The sequence below is a fragment of the Stigmatopora nigra genome, unplaced genomic scaffold, assembly GCF_051989575.1.
Source record: "Stigmatopora nigra isolate UIUO_SnigA unplaced genomic scaffold, RoL_Snig_1.1 HiC_scaffold_25, whole genome shotgun sequence".
Taxonomy (NCBI): domain Eukaryota; kingdom Metazoa; phylum Chordata; class Actinopteri; order Syngnathiformes; family Syngnathidae; genus Stigmatopora; species Stigmatopora nigra.
In genome coordinates this window covers 4184524-4206347 of record NW_027551604.1, presented here as the reverse complement: position 1 = coordinate 4206347, position 21824 = coordinate 4184524, and the positions used below count along the sequence as shown (strand labels likewise).

General features: G+C 38.5%; 1 long non-coding RNA gene across 9 annotated transcripts in view; it reads right to left on the bottom strand.

The window, feature by feature from the left end:
- The window catches only part of LOC144192081 (uncharacterized), a 148380-nt gene that overhangs the window by 17219 nt on the left and 109337 nt on the right, over window positions 1-21824 (bottom strand). The window contains exon 1 of one of the 9 annotated variants that reach the window (XR_013325044.1): window positions 12190-12308. The exons of the other annotated variants lie outside the window; for them this stretch is intronic. This is a non-coding gene — a long non-coding RNA (uncharacterized LOC144192081). Of the gene's footprint in view, window positions 1-12189; window positions 12309-21824 lie in introns of those variants that run through there. 9 annotated transcript variants of the gene reach the window in all.

The window sequence follows — 21824 nt, the reverse complement described above, 5'->3', positions numbered from 1 at the left end:
TTTTGAAAAACAGAAAGAGAATGATTTAACAAAGTAATGAATTAATACAAAGAAAAGAAAGAGATTGATTTAATAAAGAAATGAATTAATATAACAATTATAATAGTAAAACAGAATAAACCCAACATTCCCCCGTTTTTATAATATGTATGTTATTAGTCATTTCTTAGTAATCACTAAATGGTAATGTCGGGTGACTGTGATTTTTCCCGCCTACTCCTTACTCCCATGGCTGGTCTGAAAGAGAAAAAACATAATTATATTCGTCCAATTTGTCCTCGGATTTACCGTACTCCTGGACCTCACTGCTTTCCCCAAACCGTCCCATAAGATACAACTCATGTACTTTAGAATTTGTAGGGGCAATTTCAGTAGTTATAAGTCGGCTTAGCAAGGAGCGCAAACAGGGGATACTACATCACCCACACAATGTTAGGATAGCGGTAATTGTGCCTATAGTCCAAATCTTTAGATTTTCCAAAGGTCTTATCCCACCAATCTGACAATGCGGACGTATCTACTCCAGAGTGCTCTTGCATATTGCGGTTCAGTGTTTGCAGGCCAGTAATGGCCCTGGTGAGAGATCCACTGGGTGACGCGTTGTTCGGTATGAAGGTGCAACATTGTTTTCCAAACATTGCACACACGCCCCCTGTTTCAAGGATCATATCCACCGCTATGCGATTCTGGAACGCCATCAGACTGGTAGCTGCCAGTTGTTCCTTCATGGCCACAAATCCCTGTTCAGTATAATTTCCAAGTTTTGAACATTGTAATGTAAGTAATTTATTCTATCCACATTTTTGTTTGGGGTGATTAGAAGGAAGATAGACTCCCAACCTGCTGCGATCTGATTAGCCAGCTTATACTCATCTGGTACGCCCCGGGGGATGCCAATCGCATCAATGTATGTTGGATCTCCTTCCCTCCATGCCTCTCGACGATGTCGGGAGGGTCGACCCTTCACCTCCGAATTATGAGCCGCCAATTGTATCTCCTCCACTGTGGATGGAAAAACAGACACCGGTAAGAGCAGTGAGACCAAAGTACCTAGTCCTGCCGCGTTTCGGCAGGAGTCGTATAATTTATCTACCACCCCGCTACCATAGGCCAGAACGTGGTATCAGGGGTGTAGTTTGTTTTAGAACGCCGGTACACCACGTCTCATTTATCGCCCCCAGCTTCAGACCATGCCCTGTAAGGTTTAAGCAGGTAAAATGATTAAACAGTGGAAAAATTGACTTCCTATTTACCGCGTAACAGGATAAACACTGCTTCAATATTTTTTCTTGCCAAGTAGGACACGTTTTTTCATTTGTAAAAACACTTTTCCCCAAATGAATGGTGATTGAGGGAGTTGTTAGACCCCATCGTATTTTCCCTTGTCTGGTAGGTTATCCTAATCCTTTGTAAGATGGTTTAGTCTCAATTGAAACCATATGGAGACGTCAAACCCAATATAAAAGAGTTCCCTATAGTTTTATGGTATTGCTTGCTGAGCAATAATCTTTTCAATTAATATTGGTGTTTCCCGTATCTTATTAAGTCAGAAAGTTTATCTTACCCGTCCCCTCAATGTTTCAATTGAGACCACCCTTTTACCAAAGTAGCTCCACCTAGTGCTTGCCTTCTTTACACTCCATTAACAGCGCCCAATTATCCCCCGTTTGGGAAATCCCTGTTTCAGAAATAAATTTCACAGGTTAATATGTCAGTCCAAGCTTTCCAATCTTGACCAATTTCTGCAACAAGGCTTTTCCCAATCTTCAATTTTTTTTTTTTTTTTTTTGCTGTTAATGTACCACACATATTTCCCACCATCTCTTTTTGTATGGCAACCGGGACGTCGCCGGGTCCAAATATATATTTTCATTTTGGAAATTTGATTTAGTAGGTAATGTTAATTAAATGTAAATGTATATGTTTCTCGGTTTACCCTCCCGTAAGAAGGTGTATCCTCAATTGAAACGCCTCCGCCTTTTTCTCCAACTGGAGAAAACAACCCTACTGTGGAAAGGAATAGAATCACAATCATCATTAATCTCATTGCCCCAAAAGCAATAATTGTTTTCAACATGACTTTTTGTCTTTGTTTAGGGAGTTTTCCTCTTGAAACGTTTCAATTTAGACAACCTTCTTACTGTGGGAAAGGTGCATCCGTGTCCCCTTTCAGTAACAAGGACCCTCCCACTTTGCGTTGCTCCGATGTTTCTTCTTTTATGCTGCTTATCAGCATCCAGTCTTCAAGAATCACCGTCGCTTCGTCCGTTTCCTGTTGACAAGCAAAATCTCCCTCTGATAGTCTAAATTTGGTGTGTGCGTTTTTTTTTTTTCTCTGATAGATTCGCCTCATCATCCAATTGTCATTGTGTAGTGAATAATAACAATTTGTAAGGTCTACCAAACAGGTCTTCATATAAGGTCCGCCAATTGTGGATGGTAGACAACTATTATATTAACAAAATGGGAGCCATTATCACTATAAATAGTTTCTGGAATTCCATATCGTGGAATGATATCCATATGATCTAATAAAAATAAAATAAAATCTATATGTATTTTTTGAAATGGATATGTGGGTATGCATATAGATTTAAACCCTAAGCCTTGTAGTGCCGTTGTAGCAAGGCCACCTCCCCCTTGTCGAGACATAGGTCTTCCCTTGACTCAAGCCCAAATTATTTTCTTTATTGATCTTTTATTGATAGATTATGTCTCGGTGGTCTGCCAATCAAAAAACACAAAAAGACAAACTATCATTCACGCTCACACTCATAAACAGAAGAATTTAGTGTGTTCAACCAGTCTAGCATCCATAATTTCATTTTGTGGGAGTAAACTGGAGTACCCGGAGAAAATCCACAAATTCTCGAGGACGCCATGAATACCCCACATTCCGGAAGGTCTGGATCCACCCCGCATTCATTAGTAGATCCTTTAATATACACACCCCCACTCTAGCATTTTAACCGTTTGTAAAAAATTACCTTCAAGTTTCACACAAAGTTATATCCTTTTTAATGCTATCAGTTTAGCTGTTTGTTCACATCTAAGGTTTTTATTTTCACAGCCGCCATGACCTAATGGCTCCCTATCAGGTTTTTTGGAAAATCCCAATTCCCTCTAATAGCATGCCAATCACCTTTTAATGCGGCCATCCAATTTTGTTTCTACTTGTTTCAGGTGATAAGATAATCTCCCCCATTTGTAAAACTAATTCATCCACGCCTATTTTATACAACATGACGCCTATGGCCTTTATTACGTCGCCTTGACTCCAAATTCTATGAACCAAGATAACACGCCTAATTTGTAAGCGAATTTCGCCCATCCCATTTTGTTCATAGACAACCCATCTACCTAAAGCGTCACTTGTTTCAAAACATGAAAGGCCCCACTAGAATTCGTGCATCCAGCGCCAAATAGAGCCTATTTACACATTTGTCTCAAACTTGTTTTAGATATGGGGTCCCCAATTTCCCAAAATTTCCCAGAATTTATGTACTACCACATCCTGTCAAAAACCCAAAACGACTAACATAACCTGTTTCTAAGCCAGATTCTGGAATTTGGAGAATTTCTCCTTTCCCTCCCTTATCTAAGCTTGTTATTGTCACTCGTTATCACTGTAACATTCAGGCGTATTAACCCCATCGTTGCTAAAGTTCTAACCAATTTGCATGCCCTTAAAGCCGTAAAAGCAACGTTATTTGGTTGTATCAATTGACCAATGCTTATCCAATCCGTAATATCCTTAAAGTCATCAATATGACCTGTGACAAAGCATATTTCCTCCTGCCAGGACAACAGACAATGTTCTTTCAAGTGCACTTTGAAAAACATTCCATGTTACTCCATTCTTAGGGAAAATATGCTCATCCTAAACCAATTATTTTATTTACAATTCACCTAATTATTTGGATGAATGCCATGAATTTTATCATGCCACTATTGCATTGTAAATTTCCCATCTGATGTCGTTAATCAGCCAAATAATTCAATACCTACTATACTTTGTAAATCACCTCATATGATGTTTACTTAAGACAAGAGTCATTTCCCATAGCCTGTTACCAAAACAAAAATCTACAACAATTAAATGAGAGAAATCAACCTTTTGTTAGACAATTCCTAATTACAAACTTTAATGTTTTAAAAACCTTATCGTCACCAATATACCATAATTTTGTAAATTTTGTCATCCTGGCCTTTTATTCTTTTAAACAGCCAACCTCCTGGATTAAAGTATTTTGAATAATCAAAAAATTCTGAAATAGTATTAATATAATTTTATCCTCCAAAAGCTAGTTTCCTTTAACTAAGAGCCCTTTGAAATCCACAATTGCTCAAAAATGACTATTTTGGTCTATTTCCCAAATCCAAAGCTTTTTACCAAATCAACCTTTTACTGAACAGATTTTTCTATCCTCTTAATACATTTCATTTTAAAACCCAAAATATCAATGCGAAAGCATTCGCATAACCTTGCATTTCTTGCAGCCCATGTATTGTTCTTATTCTGAAAAGTCCAAACAGAAAACGCAATTAGCCGTTAACTATGACCTCCACTCTTGCTGCGAAAACAGCATTGTTATCTTATGTTTACAAACCAGCTTTTTCCCTGTGCCCAAATACAACGCTTTTTAGAGAAGACAACCATTAAAACGTCAAATTAACCCCTCTTCCGATATTCAACTACATAACAATATTTTTCCAAGACCCCATATATCCAGAATATGTATGCTGCAAGCACAACAATATGGCAAAAACCCATTTTCTGCCCTCAAGTTTGCTTCAGCACCCCCAAGGCCAATTATTATTATTATAATGTCTTCACGGAAAGGATCACAAAATTTTAGTCGTTTACACGGTCCGAACGCTCCTGAAAGCCCAACACAGTTAAATCGTCTGCCCCGCGGCCCACATGTTTCACTCCCATCTAATCAGCAGCCGCTGCACCAGAAACGCTTCCCCCGCAGTCGACACATTTTTTGGCAAGTCTAGAGCATAATAAAAACACAGGTGACATTCCCTGCTAAAATTTAAATGATCATTTTGTATATATTCTTTTGTCTTTTTAAACACCATCTTCCCGTTAGCGGACGGGATCAAAAACCAAGCTGCAATAAGCCATCACATTGCTGTAAATTGACAGTACATATAGGTTATATTAACAAAGCACCACCAGCACTTGGAAATAACCATTCTAATTGTTGTTATACAAGCCCAAGCATCACAAAAAAACCCAATTTATTGTAATCACAAAACGTCATACCCGGATTAACCAAATCAAATACCAGTGTCCCCATTAATTTTCTAGCTCCCTTTATTTTTGTTAAACTTCCTCCGCGCCCGTCACCTATCTCGGTAAATATTTTCCCCGTCAGCCGAGGAGGCCCCGCTAATTTTCCTTACCAAACAGTACTTTCCCGCCGCCACGGTCTTAAATATATCCCCGTTATCCGAGGGAGCCCCCACTATTTTCCCAAAATAGTATTTTTTAACTTCTCCCCGGCCTTATTTCGCCATTAGTGTCTGTGGAACAAGCTGTTACACTTTTATCCACTCACATATTATTTATATATGTATATTACCTCTATGCATTAGTGCATATATTATCCTGCATTTTATGCATTTTAAGCTGGCCAGCAAACCCATTTTTATTTATCCATAAATATAGCTGTGTAATAATTTTAAAGCGCTTTGTCTTTCCAATTTTTTCAAATCCTTACAAGTTAGACGTATTTTTTGGATCGTCATCCAAACCCGCCTTACAACACGTGTTTCCCATATTTTACTTTTTTGTAGTGAGTTCGTGTGCCTCACACAGTTAACTTTATTATATCTATTTTTATTATTATCACTCCTTCGACTGTATTTCCTAGGCTTATCTTAATTTTACTGCAGAAACCACACAAACAACATACAACGTATATTCGTGCCTACCCTTTAGACACAGGACACTCCCCGGCCCCAATATTGTACCTCTAGTACAATATATTCGTGCCTACCCCTGAGACACAGGACACTTTCCAGCAAAGTGCCCCACCGTACCTGCCATTGACTAGTATAAACACAGGGTTTTATCGCCGTCACCCAGGACGCGAAACCAGCCCAACAATGGGCCTCACATACAATGTCCCTTTAACGCATTTGTAAACACCTTCACAACATGCAGACATTAATGTGGACTTACCCGAGATCCATCAGATGTCTCCCTCCAGCAGGAAAAGTCTTCAACCGCCGAGAATCCAGGCGCCCCCGTCGAAAAACTCCGGCCCACCAAGGGTTTTGAAGACGCCGTGCGCACGGTCACTTACCAGATGTCGAACAGCAGCGCCTGGGTTCTCGCTCCGGTATATTGACCTCCATGGCTCAGAAGGACCAAAATGTCAGGTTCATTAATAATTACCTTCGTCCGTAATTATCAATAACTGCAGGAAGACATCTTATTCAATTATTGACATTTAATTAAATAGAAATGGATACTACAGATAGCCTCCGGAGGGGAGCATTACAGCAAGTGTCACCTTACAACTTCCGAACGTCTCCTCGAATAGACGTTTTCGTCCCATTCTTATGGTCACAAGTTACAGAGTTGTTGATCATTCCATCACGTATGAGTAAAAACAACATCTGGGACTACAATAACAATCAAAGTATTTTACTAATAACAAAAACAGGGACTAGACCTAACAACATTTAGATTAGAGTAATTATACAACCTCCTTGACCTAAGAATCATATAATATAATCATAATCATATAATCGTTACATACAGAAAAACCCGAAGTGTACGGTTACATAACGATAACAATATTCTTGTTATTGTCCGAATAGCCCTGTCCTCGTCACCAAGGGCCCACCAAATCTCAAGGACCCAGATTGGGTGGATTGTTTGTATAACCATCCTGGAACAGGCTGTCTAGGTTAAAGATGACTTGGTGTGACCTCAAGACTTTTGAAAAACAGAAAGAGAATGATTTAACAAAGTAATGAATTAATACAAAGAAAAGAAAGAGATTGATTTAATAAAGAAATGAATTAATATAACTATTATAATAATAAAACAGAATAAACCCAACATTATTCCTCCACATATTCTGGAAAAAATTGAGGAAATGGTGCATTTTGCAGGCACTCCAAATAATGAGGAAGATTCAACATCCGTTGCCAGTGAGTCCTTTGACCTAAATTTACATTTAAAGGGCAAGTAAAACCTTTTAGAGTCATTCGCGTTGAAATAACCTGTTAAAGTCATTTCAATGGAAGGCATAATGACTCACTGGTTGAAAAAATACTGAAAATAACTCCAAATTGTTGGATTTGGAGGTAAAACTACGATGCGGTTGTTCCGAAATATATGTACTATTGAAGGTATATATATTATAAGCGCTACAGATATGACTACAAAATGTGTACTACTACTAAAAGAAAAAAATGATATATAACTTAAGAATAAAGGCGCCATTGTTGGGCTGCGAAATTCCAAGAATTAATTTGTATTTGGGTATATGTACACATAAAGTTATCCAATCCAATCCAATGTATTTCTTCCTTAAAATTTATACTGTTATTGTAATACAGAGTAAAAAAAAACCTGTCAAAATATACTATCATATGCCATCTTGCACTGGCAATAATTTATTCTCCATATCACCTTGCCTGCACTCTGTATTTCAAAATGTACGCATTTCTGTCGCAGCTGTCTACTACTCAACAGAAAATGAACGGAAATGAAAAAAATGAGGTAAAGTTATCGGAAAATCATCAGCCACACGACTACGTTCCGGCTCGATGAAGGATGAACAACAACTCACGCCCAAAATGGATGGCTGGCGCTTGCTGGCAGTTACCTGGGTAACACATCTTCTCTCAGCAGAGTTGAGAAGTATTTCTATCTTGGAAGGTGTTCTTGACAACTCAGTGTCTCATGGTTATTTGACTTTCTAGACTCACTACGTGAGTTGAAGTGACTACAAGTGATTTTGACTCAGTTGGAGGCGATTGTAGAGAAGCAAAATACCATGTCTTATGTTACATTTGTAACTAAATTGGTAGGTACGTTTAACTCAAGCTTTAAAAGTATCAATAGATATAATATTTATATATATTTTTTATTTTTATAAATGTATTAAAAGCCCTGAATATTCAGTTTCTTTAGAGATCTTAAACAATGTTTATTTTAGCTTTTTTAAAATATATTTTTAGATTGTACAAAATGATTTTTGAACTAAAAACACAGAAAAAATGATTAAACAATTACAATTATTGATTTAAAAATGGTGAAAAATCAGGGAATTTAATATACATTTATACTCTTCATATTAATTTGGTTCTAATACAGAAAGTCGGCACTCATGATTTACTTTCCCGGGCCACACAAAAGGATGCGCCGGGCCAGATTTGGCCCCCGGGCCGCCACTTTGACACCGGTGCTCTATCAAATAATTTAATCCAATCCACAGATGCAGAAGAACTTTTTTCAAATCAGTAGTATCACTAATGCTTACTTATTCATGTTTACCAGATCTGGATCAATAAAACAGAATAGTAGAGTAAAGGTATTCCGTCAATAGTGACATGAATAAAGACTTGACAACCCACACAAACCCACAAGACGAAAGGCAGTCTGATAAAATGAAGGATCTGAGCTGTTCCCTGGTGAACAAATGCTAATTGCAGGTGCACGTTGCAAGTAGCAAACACAAACAGCAGATGGCTCACGCTGGGAGATTATTTATAACACTGTTGTTTACAAGTAGCGACATTGAATCTGTATGCAAAACATTGTTGTCTTCCAAATCTTTCCAAGCATACTTTGGTGACAAATCAGCTCGTCGGATCTCTAACTTATTCAAAAGCCGGCATTTTGCTGTAATCAAAGTCTCGGCCCACCACATCAGAATCGTTCATCTGGCCGTATACTTTGAACGCCACAGAGACAAGTCCTCAAAGACACTGATGGGAAAATGTAATTATAATGTCATTAAATGCTAATTAAAAACGTCGCCGCCGTAAGCCCAGCGGGGCTTCCGACTCCTCACTTTGCCATTTGCTAGCTCAGTGGTCTACGGAACTCACGAGGCTCACCCTCGTCCCCGCCAAAGAAATTTACACGCTATGAAGAGCCTTGCTGGTCTTGCCCTCCACCCATGTGCTATCATTATTTTTGCAAAAAAAAAAAAAAAACACAGAAAAAAGCCACTTTACTGTTTTGGGCTGAGTTGCAAGTTTGTTTACATCAATTACTTAAAATGAGCCAATATTTTGACCTCATTCTTGTATCACTACATCCTTGATTTTGTACATTAACATAATATTTTCCAAATAATCTAATTAATTATATAACTTTCATGTTGATTTTGCATTATTGTGACTTGTCCTACTTTGCCCTGCATGTAAAAATATAACAATTATGTATTTTAGGTTTTTATTCATAATTTATTTTCTATGCAATACTACGAATACTTTTCAGGTGATTACATTATACTCACCTTACAAAACAACTTTTATTTTCTTAAGTCTCATATTTTACTCAAAGTGTCAAAATATATTTTCTCCATGTAAGCTAGAGCCTTTTTTTCCTTCTAAATTAAAAGTGCTTCCACTTATTTTTTTTAGCTATCCAGCATGAATCAATATCTATTGATCCTCAGATTCTGATTTGAGATTTTGATTTCTATCTGAGCCAATTAATTATAAAACAAATTATTATGTAATTATTGCGTATGTTTATTTGCAGTAGGTAAAAGTTATCCCACCTGCAAAATATTGTAGCACACTTGTGCCTTTTTCCTTGTCAAATCACCAACTAAACGTGCCTAATTTCTGATTTATAGCAATTCCATTACAATAAATTAAAAAAATTAGAGGGGCGCTAAATCAAAATGTCCCTAGGCGTTATTAGATAGAATGCTGAGATTGTATCAAAGCAATTATTTCGGCACAGAGAGAATTGTGGATAAAATTAAATGAAATTTAGACTATTTTCCATTGAAACGAAACGATGCAAAACATCTCTCATTCAAACAAAACAGATTACACTTGTACTACCAGGCCTTATAAATGAAAAAATATTCCAAAAAATTATCTCTGCTGGTTCTCCGACCTCTTTTTGTGAGTAGAAATTGAGAGAGGAGCAAATCCCATCCCATTTCCCCATTCCCCTGATTAATTAGTTCCAAGTTATCCGTGGAAGTAATATACCGATACGAGACCAAACATACACTTGAGCCAATTACTGACATCTTGCCTACAAACTCACCAGCAGCGTAAAAACATGTTTAAGTATCTTTTGATTACACAATTGCTCATTTTGGCCTAACCAACCCAGATGGAGAGGTAAAGCATTGACGATGAGGAGATAATTGCGGAACCATAGTTGTGCCTTAAGGAAAAGTATGTTGTAAAAAAACGAGAATACATTTTACCAACTAGTCAGCAATTTACACTGTCTAGCTTTCTATGGTGGTTCAATACTTTCTATGCAATTTGACGTTTAGAATTTTTAAACCCAATCAAATCAGACTGTTTGTGCATTTGAAGGGAGTCAAATGCTCCTCTGCATTGCAGCGCTTTGATTTCCCTGCTGCAGAAAGCTCGATACATTGATTGTACTGCTGCCATATGCTTGGCAGGCGCCCTCTGACCCGAGGCCCAAGAGTTCTACTTTCGAAAACCCCAAGCCTCTTCAGGCCTCCCGGGCCTGACTCACCGAATAATTCAAGACGGACTCCCGACAGAGAACTCGACTCAACTTGAGCCCATCTCCAACTGTGCCTTTTTTATCCATTTTAGCTGAAAAGCAGCATGGGCAAATCCTTCACTTGGTGGCTATTGTTCACTACGCTAATTCAAAAAAGTCACCCAGCAATTTGCCTCATTTACATGTTCCAATACAACATAGTAAAATGCTTCTTTGCTGTTTAAAATAGTTTTAAATGCATAATTTAGGACACCAAGTGGTTGACACTTCTGCCTCACAGTTATGGGGTTCTGTGTTTGAATCTGGCCTTTTTGTAAAGTATTTGCAGGGTCTTTTAATGCTTATCTGGATTTCCTCCAGGTAAGACAGTTTTTTTGTGCTATCTATATCTGTGACAATACTTTCAACTATTGCACTTTGTTGATGTCACTAGCAAATAAAACCTGCTGCTCCCAGGATAAATGTAGAAATATCTTCCATTTGTGTGTGGATGAAAAGGAAAACGAAGCCTAAGAAGGGAAATAATTTGATGTGTTTGGAAATAGAATTGCTTCTGTGGCAGCAACTAGTGCGGAGATTTCTTTTTTTCAGGTACTCTGTAGTTGTGGAATTAACATAATGCATTGCAGAAACTTATTTTTATAATACTTCACACGACAAACAGCTTATTTATTTATTGTGCTATTCACTACAAAGAGCCAAATGGAGGAAATGGCAATATAAATAGCAGCTTAAAAGTAATGTGGGTTGAAATAGGTAAAGAAAAACTTTCTTTTTTCTTATTTTGTGGTTTTTAGTACTTTTAGTCTTTGTATTATCTGAGAAATATCAACGGAATTATATTTTAAGCTATTCTTATCGATGATATACATCCAACCACAAAAAGCTAAGGTTAATAATACCTTGCCACTTTTTATACAAAGTTTTCACTGCAGGAGCAATAATACAAACATATCTATTGTGTCTGTGAGGGAGTTGCATAATAGTACAGATTTAAATGTCCAATAAATAGACAACATCAAACACTATCCCTACATTGTCGTCATTTACCCATTGCAACCTGTTTTGGAACCTAATAACCGCGATAAATGAAGTATTACGGTACTTTTCCCCCCCCTTAGAAATAGTGTAGTACATTATAAAAAGTGGAAAGCTTAATAGTGCTAATTTATCGAATGATTTTCTTTACACTATATTGTTATTTAGTCCAAAACATATCCTGTCCTTTCTGTAGTTAAAATTAGTTGTGAGCTTTGTCGAAATTATTGTAAAAATCTTCATGTATAGGATCTGGATAACAAAAGTGTCCATGCATACACATTTTACGCAGTGTGGCATTCCCATTTCTATTCGCATCATCTCCATGGGGTGGTGTTGCAATGTGAATAAATGAGGTGTCACTGCATGTGTAATGGAGTGTGAAGATGTTATTTTAGTTTTCTCCCATTAAAAAAAATAAAAACATGCACTTTCTATCCTACTTTTCAAGCGCTCTCCGCTTGTGATCTCTTCCACTCAGCTCACAGCCTTTCCCCATTTACCATGGCGCCCTTTCAGTCCCTATTTTCCCCAACACTCTGTATGCGTTTCCTCTGCTGCCAGTGCTCATTGATGTCGTGGCATTGCGTACGCCTGTAACCATAGCGACGGTAGGACCGTGTAGGATCCTTTGACTTTTTTCAGTCTTACTGGCGTCCTCTGAGGAGCCGGGTTTTTAGCGAGGTTAAGAAAAATGGTAAATCCCAGCGCAAATCTCTTCTTCTAAGTGAAAAGGAAGCGGATTGATGTTTGACTCAGTGGAATATGTTTATGTATTAAATCGGAGATAGCAAATGATGAAAAAGACAACTATATTGATTTGCTGAGGGTTTTTTCTGACTCTAGGAGACATTTTTTCCCCTTAAGTTGATGTTTTTGTCAAAATTCCTCAGACATATGAGAATATTTTTATTATTTTATGCCCATGCTAAATTATTGTGAGGAGATGGAATAAATGGCTACTTCTTGTTTCTAATTTAAAGGAAAAAATGTAATTTTTAAGTATAAATGGATGGATTGTATATTCAATTTTGATATTTACATGAATGTACATAAATGGGGCTTACATGGATGTAAATATTTTATAAAGAGTAGTGATATTAGTGACATTGTTCATAAAAGATGCAGAAAGGCACCTCCAACAAAGCCTTCCCTCCTCCTCAGCATCTCTAAACCCAATTAATTCCTCCCGCTGAACTTTCCTTCCCCATCCTTTCATTAGTCGCATGGAATGGCTTTAAAAGCCCTCCTCGTTTAATTGTTTCTGTTTGACAACGACCAAAGCGGGGACAGTAATTAAAAGAGAAAACCACAGAGGGGAGATAAACTGGGTGGGAGTGGAGGTAGACGGGTAGTGGAAATGGGAAAAGGCAAACGGGGTGACTTTGCTTGAACTTTGTTGGTTGAAAACTGCACAGTAATGTAGATTAACAACACTTTATGGATATAAATATCGTGAACACAGCAAAGGAGTGAGCGGAAATGATGTGTCAAGCAGTAAAAGCTGTTCACTTTCTAACTCAATAATTAAATGCAATGTACTGTAGTATAGCGAAGTTTGAATGTAGTTAAACATTCATAAGAAAGGACTTTTAAAATGCATATCAAAAAGAAAGGTTTAGGGAAGCAATACCTCTAACAACTACTATAACAGAGACTAATTAATTAATGAATTTTATCATTTTAATTTTAGGCCGTGCACTTATTATTATTTTTTTAAATATCTGTACTTCAGTAGAAAGTATAACTATTTTGGCCAACTCTATCGTTTTGTGTCCTGCCCAATTTCACCCATGATCATCAAAGTACTGAAGATGTGTACGGCGGCATAAAAAAAAAAAAAAATAAAGAAATGGAAATATCGCCAGATATCTTTGAAGAGTCCTATCTTCAAGTTCTTCTGCAATAACCGGAACACTCTTTCATAAGTGACCTCGCTATCACCCACTGGTTCAACTCACAAACCGAGTCGAAAGACCCGCCCCTGCATTTTTTAGATATCAGCGGTCACACGGCGACGACAGTATGCCGTTACACACATTTGGAGCGTCAGCTTCAAAAGCAGCATTATCTCCTCGCTGACCCCACAGGCCGACCTGCTCTCTTCACGCCTCTCTGCCGCAAAGCGCTGACGCGACGTTTACACTTAATGGAATTTCCTTATCTCCAGTTTGTAAGTATTCCGTCAGTCTAGATAGATGGCATTCTGTTCTTTAATTTATTTTCAGGCTTTCCGACAGGTAAGATAAAATTGTCAAACACATATGTTTGCAGAGGGTTGCGGGCACGGGATTTAACGTTGGCATAGCAAAAAAAAAAAACAGGTAGCTGCTAATAACATAACGGTGGAATATCAAGGGTTGTCCTGTTTTGATGAAGTTTGATGCATTGATTTAAAGTTCCAGTCTTAACAATGGGTTGCACTCTATACATTACAAACACTGTTTTGCAGTCACCTTGCCATGTCAGACCCCAAATTGACTTCATTCCTCTCAGTCTCAAAGAGCTTGTGCGTGACTGGACGTTTGGTCGCCCGGTCTTTTGGTCGCCTGTCGAAGGCAATTAGATATTAAACAGTACTTAGATATTAAACTCTCTCTCTCATGAATATGATTTTGAGAACTGGCTTCAACAGTAAATTCTCTGCCACCATTTGACCAGCGACTAAAAGACCAGGGACCAAAAGACTGGCGACCAAACGACTGGCAACCATTTGACTGGCGACCAAAAGACCAGGGACAAAAAGACTGGCGACCAAACGTCCAAGCACCAAATAAGATGTATACTAGTACAGGTGAAGGGAGGACACTACACAAAGGTTACAAACTACAGTCAGGATATTTGCCCCGTCACAACTCAGCTCCTAACAAGTGAAGCGCTCACTGCAAAAGAATAAGACGGTAGAACACTCTTCTCATCCGAGCGTCCTCACCGTCGCCTCACTTCATCAAGCTGACACACCTCCAACCAAGCGGCTCCACAACAGCTCCCTTTTGCTTAAGTTTCCCGTCAAGGTCGCTAATGTATCGTTACAACCTTCTCCCGGCGCATTCTTCAACGTTAATAATGCGTGCATTCACCTGAGAACAGACAGGAGAAGCAAGGGGAAAATGTCTGCTCTCATTTGGGAGCGTAACCTCCTTAAAAATCCCTTCCCAGCCAATCCATTATACCGGTCAACCATGTTGACAGCAAGGAATGGCGTCGGTCTCCTCCTTGACATTGATTCCAGTGATTTAAATCCACCAAATCATGACACAAATTACTTGTAATTTACAGCTCCTCCTCCATTTACCTCATAATACGCTTCGTGGAGTATTCAATGTACCTCCTTCTCTTTGTTCCCATGTCGAAACACGCCTTTGCTACAAGCGTAAAAGACAGAGGATAGCTCAAAGTCACATTGGCAGTAGGCCTTTTACTGAATGGTCGCTGGGCTGACAAAGTGAAATGTCAGCTTGGCTGCTCAAAAAAGACAAAGACTGGATCCGTCTATGCTCAGCAAAAAAAAAAAAAATGGCTCGTTCTATAGAAATGCCTGACTAAGTCATATTAAGACGTATATTGTCACTATAAAAAGCAGACAGGAGATTCTATTATGTGCACTTTTCTAGGAGTTTTAGAACCATCCATTCATTGACTTCTTTATGTCTGTAATTTCCAGTAGTCAGTCCAGAATGGACTTAATAATGTTCTAATAGTGCTATGGAACTGAAACAATCTAATTTTGCCTTCATTAGGTGTTTATCACGTTCAAATGTAGAGCATTGGGATCGGCATCCTCACACTCGAGCACCCCAGGACAGAAAAAGGGTGTCATAAAGTGCTGGGCGGGAAATGTCCTTTGTCACTTTAGTGTCTGCTGCAGGTATGGAGGCCTTGCAGATGCTCTACTCCAATCACCTCTGAAATGGAATTACAGAGCTCTTCACAGCTCAGTGGCATTTCAATGCTTCTAGCGAGTGAGGGCTTAGACAAGTGGAAAATGATTCCGCTAGTAGACTCAAGCGTGGACTTTGTGATTTATCTTTTTTTTGTCTCTTGTGTTGCTTTCTACACTTATGGAAAACTAATGGCGATCACGTAAATGGAAGATAAACTAAAGCGGCCAATCCCTCTGAACAGGATTGCCGTAAAAATGAAGTTCTTTTATCAAAAGCTACTTTTCCTGCTCTGTCAAAAGTCTTTGGTTTGGTTCTCTTGGCAGATGAACCATGAGGTCCACATGTGGAGAATGATGTAGACCAGGGGTTGGGAACCTTTTTGACAGAGAGAGCCATAAACAATTCATATTTTGAATTGTTATTCATTGCGAGCCATACTCAGAATTCACTAGAAGTAAAAATACATGCCTTTAAAGTAGAAAAAGTCTCAGAATTATGTCAACAAAATTGTTACCCTGATGCTACTCAATGGGATGCAAGCATGCAAGAGCCACATGTGGCTCCTGAGCTATAGGTTCCCTACCCCTGATGTAGGCATTCATGAGAGCTACGAGATCTCATTTAAATGATAATGAATTTCGGAGAATACAAAGTCCAACCCAAAAAAATATAATAAACAATCCACTCGGAAAACCTGACAAAGCACTTGACATTTATATTCTCATTTAACCGAGATGGCAACATCAAGTACATCTCCAAACAAAAGAATACAGCTATGATTGGGAACCAGTTGGCGTCACTGCTTGTTGATTAACATTCTGTCAATTGTTAGTGTTGCTTTTGCTCCTCAACTTTGATTTCAATCTAACACACCACAATATTGTCGCCAGCCTCCATAAATCTCCGCTGGACAAGCTGTCTACACCAACGGAATTACCAGAACATGATGGCATTGCAATTTTAGTATTGGATGACAGTAAAACCCACCTTTTCAAGACAGACACACATTTTAGGCTTCTCTCAGTGAGCCAGTACCGACAAGAAAAGTGTTTAGTCCTGAAAAACTATATACCTATTTGCCTTTAATAGAGGTTTTCTGTAATCCCTCAGAGGCTAAAGGCAATTGCTTCGAAGTAGCCCATACATGACGAGGGTGAAAAGACTGAGCTTTGCGTATATGAAAAGGAACAGTGACAAAGTTCAACTAACACCAAAAGACATCTAACTCTAACTCATTCTAACCTCCTGTCAATAACCTTGCATCTAAAACTAAGTCCCAAATCCCAATCCAATAACCCCTGCAATACAAAATCTCAGTGAAAGAGTTCATCCATTTTTTAAGATGATCCTTGCAATTATGAGACTCTCACAGCCTCCACTTGTTTAAAAAAAAATCATTCTATAGCTTTAGATTATACTGTCCATCCCACCTCAACCTCACACCTTCACCCCTGACCACTTAGCTCCAGGAGATTTTAATTACCAGGTGTCAAGGTATTTCTTTTGAGAGGCCTATGATGACCCTTATGGAGGACTAAATGAGGAAGGGTGTTTGGGGGTTAAGCACACAACTGACCGCAATGATGCACTTTAGAACCTGGTCCTCAAGCAGCTGGCACGGGGGTCACAATTGCACTCATTAGGTGCGCCTGTTGCCAGGTGATGACCTAAATGTTGCGGTCAGACTCAAGCGGCAGAATATTTATGGTGTAGTAATACTCATCTGTAGTTTACCTAACACCAAACTTTCCCGCATAATGAGGGAAAGTCTTGACACCAGGTTTCATCATTATGCTGGTTCGACCCAATTCAAATAACACGGAATTTGATACACAAAATATCTAGATATAAAACAAACATTTAACCTGCCCAACATAATTAGTCACAAAAAATAATGTGATCTGTAAAATTGGCACATTTTTTATTCCTCCAACTAACAAGCCAGGCGTAACTATGGACATTTTATACAAAGTTCTCCTGTCAATCTCATATTAAAATGTATTGCTTAACACTGTAGTTCCTTTTGGGCATGTTTTCACTGAAAGAGCATAACAAAACAAGCAAAAATATTTTTTTTCTCCAGCAAATTGCTTCCTTATAATGAGGTGAATTCACTTAACAACCAACTGTCATAGCCATAGCTTCTCACCTATGTATTTCCACAAGAAAAAGCCGAAATGTGCAACGGCAAATGCCTATTCCAGGTTACAGAATTTCATTAAGGGTATGCTACCTGCTCATGATGTCAAGCCACAATCCTTGAGGGGGCTCACATTACTAGACTTCATTTTCTCCACTGAAATATGACATTCAGTATCATCTCCAGAGAACAGGAGGAGGGAAAAGGCTGCATCGCAGGGAAGACGACAGGGAAAATATAAAGGTAGAGCAGATGGCATTTAAGCCCAGCACCGTCAACAGTAAATTTACAATCCTCTCGATGATGCACAAAATCGATTTTAAGAACGGCTGCAATAAAATCCCTGAAAGGCCAGCGACCTTTTTACTCAAATTCCTTGTATCAAAACTTTGCTTTCACTTCAAGTTATGAGAAAACGTAGGTTAAGCTTCCTATCTAATGATATTTAAAAGTGATGACATTTTGCTACTATTTACTATTTAGTTTCCTTTAATAAAAGCAATGATGCAGCAGTATGCATGTCACATCTGTTAGTATAAACAGAACCCCCCTTAACCTTCCACAAATGACTAATAATTAGAATGTTTGCCACATAGTTTTTGATGCAAACCAAAAACATACGCATTGTACTGCTCCTTCTGAAATATGCACATTTGCCATTAGAGGGCAGTGTAATATAGGCGTCTTTGTGAAGTACATATGAAGAAGCGTATGAAGAAGATATGCAAAAGAAAGAAGATCCTACAGAGGAGAGAAATGATATATGCCTGTGGTGTAATGTTTAGTATGCTATGCTCAATGTGAGTTGAAGTAGTGAATATTTGAATATGACTGTAACATCTATACTTATTTCCATCAGCCTGTCTAAGGCGTTTACAATTCATGTTTAAACAAAAAGACAAAATTATATGGTTTGTTTGGAGAAGCCTTTTGTTTTCTATGTGTCAGTTTTCCCACTAACTTCAATTATGAGTCAAAATAACATTGAATCAACCCCTAAATAAATATGAGAATCATTATTATCAGCCAATAAAGTTAAAAACACAGTAAAATAGTATTACAGTTCCTGCCAGTCATTTCATTCAGTTAGTATTGAATTAAATAAAGACCTGTGACTATCCACGTCCTTCAAATATAAAAAAGACCCAAAAACTAATTGATTTCGATTCAAAAAATGACCATCAGACATTTAGTCTCATTTCTTTACTTGAGCAGACACTCATGCTTTATGAAGAGACATGTCACCGACAAGGTTATTCCTGCCCACATTAAGAAGCACAAACAGGTATTAAGCTTTTGTCCGAACTATCGCAACACAATGCAATTATCCCTGCATAAATACCTCACCGCAATATGATGGATTTCACAGTGGGGTGGCCAAATGCCAAACAACAGCAGCAATTTCTCTTCATTAAAGTGATATGCCATGGAGACTAACTGTAGTTCTGCATGAACTTCCTTTTTCCTATTAATATGAAGAGGGAAATCAAGGAGGAACATGGAAAACGGATTTTTTATGGCGTGAAGCGATGCTGGCTGACTACTACTCCAATCCCATTGAGGCAAATTGGTTGAAATGCTTCATCATAAAAGGCCCACATTGTCCGCCATGATAACATACTCTTGCTTTCATGGACGACTGATGTGTAAAGCTGCCCACCCAAGATATGTACTCTTCAAATGCATCGGGAAAAGTAATGAAACTGCGAAAAAAACAGCCAGATGGTATCTTATAGGAGGTTTCCCATTGATCCAACTCAAGCATGTCTGGGTTTTGCTTAAACAAGATGGAAGTTGACTCAGTGGAACTGCTCTAGTAAAATTCCAACTGCGGGGGAAGTGATTGAGGTTAGCGCCACCGGGGAAATAAACGAACAATTTCTGCTATTGAATTCTGACATTCTGCCATTTGGCTTCTAGACCCCCTCTTCTGGGATTTGTGGTGCTAGATGAGCACATCACATGACTTTTTTCCCCCTCTGCTCCTACCATGCAAGGGAAGAGTAGATGTTGTCCATACGAATTTCCATCGTATGTTTTCAGAGCTGCTCCAGAGCCAATGGGGTAAAGAAATTTAAATAGAAACTAACGGTACAGTGGGACCTTGAGATATGACTTTAATTGGAATTGGTTGAGTGCACATGCTTGAAAAACAAATCAATTATCCAAAAGGTTCTTCTTATTTAAATGAAGGAAAATGCTATTAAGTTCCGATGGTATTTTTTTTTCATATACACATAGCATAATGAATATGTCTCTTATGTATCTTCTATAAATTGTCAGGAACAGGCCGTTATCATAAGTTAAACGCTTACGATCGACTGCTTTGCCAAATGTCTTTTTGTCCGTCAAAGGACCCCGATCTATGAGACCATCTAGTATAATACGGCTCATTAAAAGTTCAAGGCTGTACGATTGAGTGCACTCAAATGCCTCTTTGTCGCTGAAAGGACACCCTCGTCAAGGCATGAATTGACCTCAGTATCAGTCTTCTGCCATTTTCTGTTACTCCACGTATTAAAACTTCAATCGGGACCCAGAAAGTTCGAAAATCCCTCCCCAACAGGAGCAGTAATTACCCCAAAACACAACCAAGCCAGGTAAATAGTTAAAAGTTCTCCCATTTAAAAGCCAGGTAGCATGCTGTGAAAACAAGTGTCTGTCTTTAACACTGAGAACCCTCAAAGATCTGAAGTGGGGACCATCTGGGGAATCTGTTGATGGGGCCGTAATTGAGGCCAGGGAGGGGGGTTAGAGGCAAAAAAACACCATGCTTTGGTATTAGCCTGCAAGGCGAAGCAAGCTGCTCCACTGCTGACATTTTCATTAATATCTGTCACATTTGTGGGCTAGTGAAGCCGATACGGTCACAATGCTGAGAGAAGGTGAGCTGAGATGTGTTTATCCAACGTTGGGCAAATGGCGGCTGGCTCATTAGGAGTTGAGAGCAGCCGAGTGGCACAAGTGGGAAATAATGCTTCTGCGTGGACATATACTGACAAGGTTTCATTCTTGGAATGCTTTTGAGTATGATAACCTGGTTGTAATTCAGAGCTTAAGGGATATTCAACTGTTCAAACCTGCACAAAAAATGGCTTGGAATGGGGTTAAGAAAATGGCGCTTTGGATTTTAGTACATCAGAATGTTTCAAACTTTGGTTATGTGCCTTTTTTGCAATCTTGTATGAGCAAATCAAGAAGACTAGGCCCAGACTTTTAGTCTTTGCATCCCAAAGGAAAAAGACAAAGCGATCATTCCAACAACCACAACAAAACATTGGCAATTTGTTTGTGCCAGAGTGGGAAGATCAGACTATACAAGGCCCATGGGATGTGAGTTGAGCTAGGAACAAACAAGGCCCATGCCGTGTAATAAATGGCGTACTTGATCTAGGCCTCGATTCTCCAATTGTATTTGGACATTGTGATGAATTGAGGACTGTGAGCTGTCTTACATTTTTTTCTTTCTCTTAAACACAAGTGATAAGTCATGCCGACAAGCTTGTGGACTGCGTTACTACACAACTGGCTCTCCTCTGCCTTGTATTGAAATCAACATAAATGCAGCCATTACGGGAAAGGAACATAAAGGCAGCCGTTATAAAAGATTGGCTTTTAAATCCGGAAAGACGTAACATTAGCTTGAGAGTGCGTAAATTCAATTGACCAGTTTCTGCAGTGTGCCTCACTGGATTTAATGTAAAACAAATTAAATAAAAAATACAAAAAATGCAAGAACACTGACAAAGAGTCCCTCGAAAAAAAAGGGACTAAAGTAGATTAAATCAAAGCCTTTATACAAATAATTCACAAAGTCTGAAAGAGTACCAGCTGGTTATTTTAGCTTCAAGTCTGTAGAATTCTAACTTTCAATGACCACAACCATTACCCAATTCACCCAAAAAAATATACACATTTACAGCAAGGTTGGCCTAAAAAGATAATTTAACAACCTACAAACAATATCACCAAATAACATCAGTCAAAATATCCTATCTAGTATTTCCAAATATCATCAGACCAAATAACCTATCCAGTATTTCCAGTTCTATTC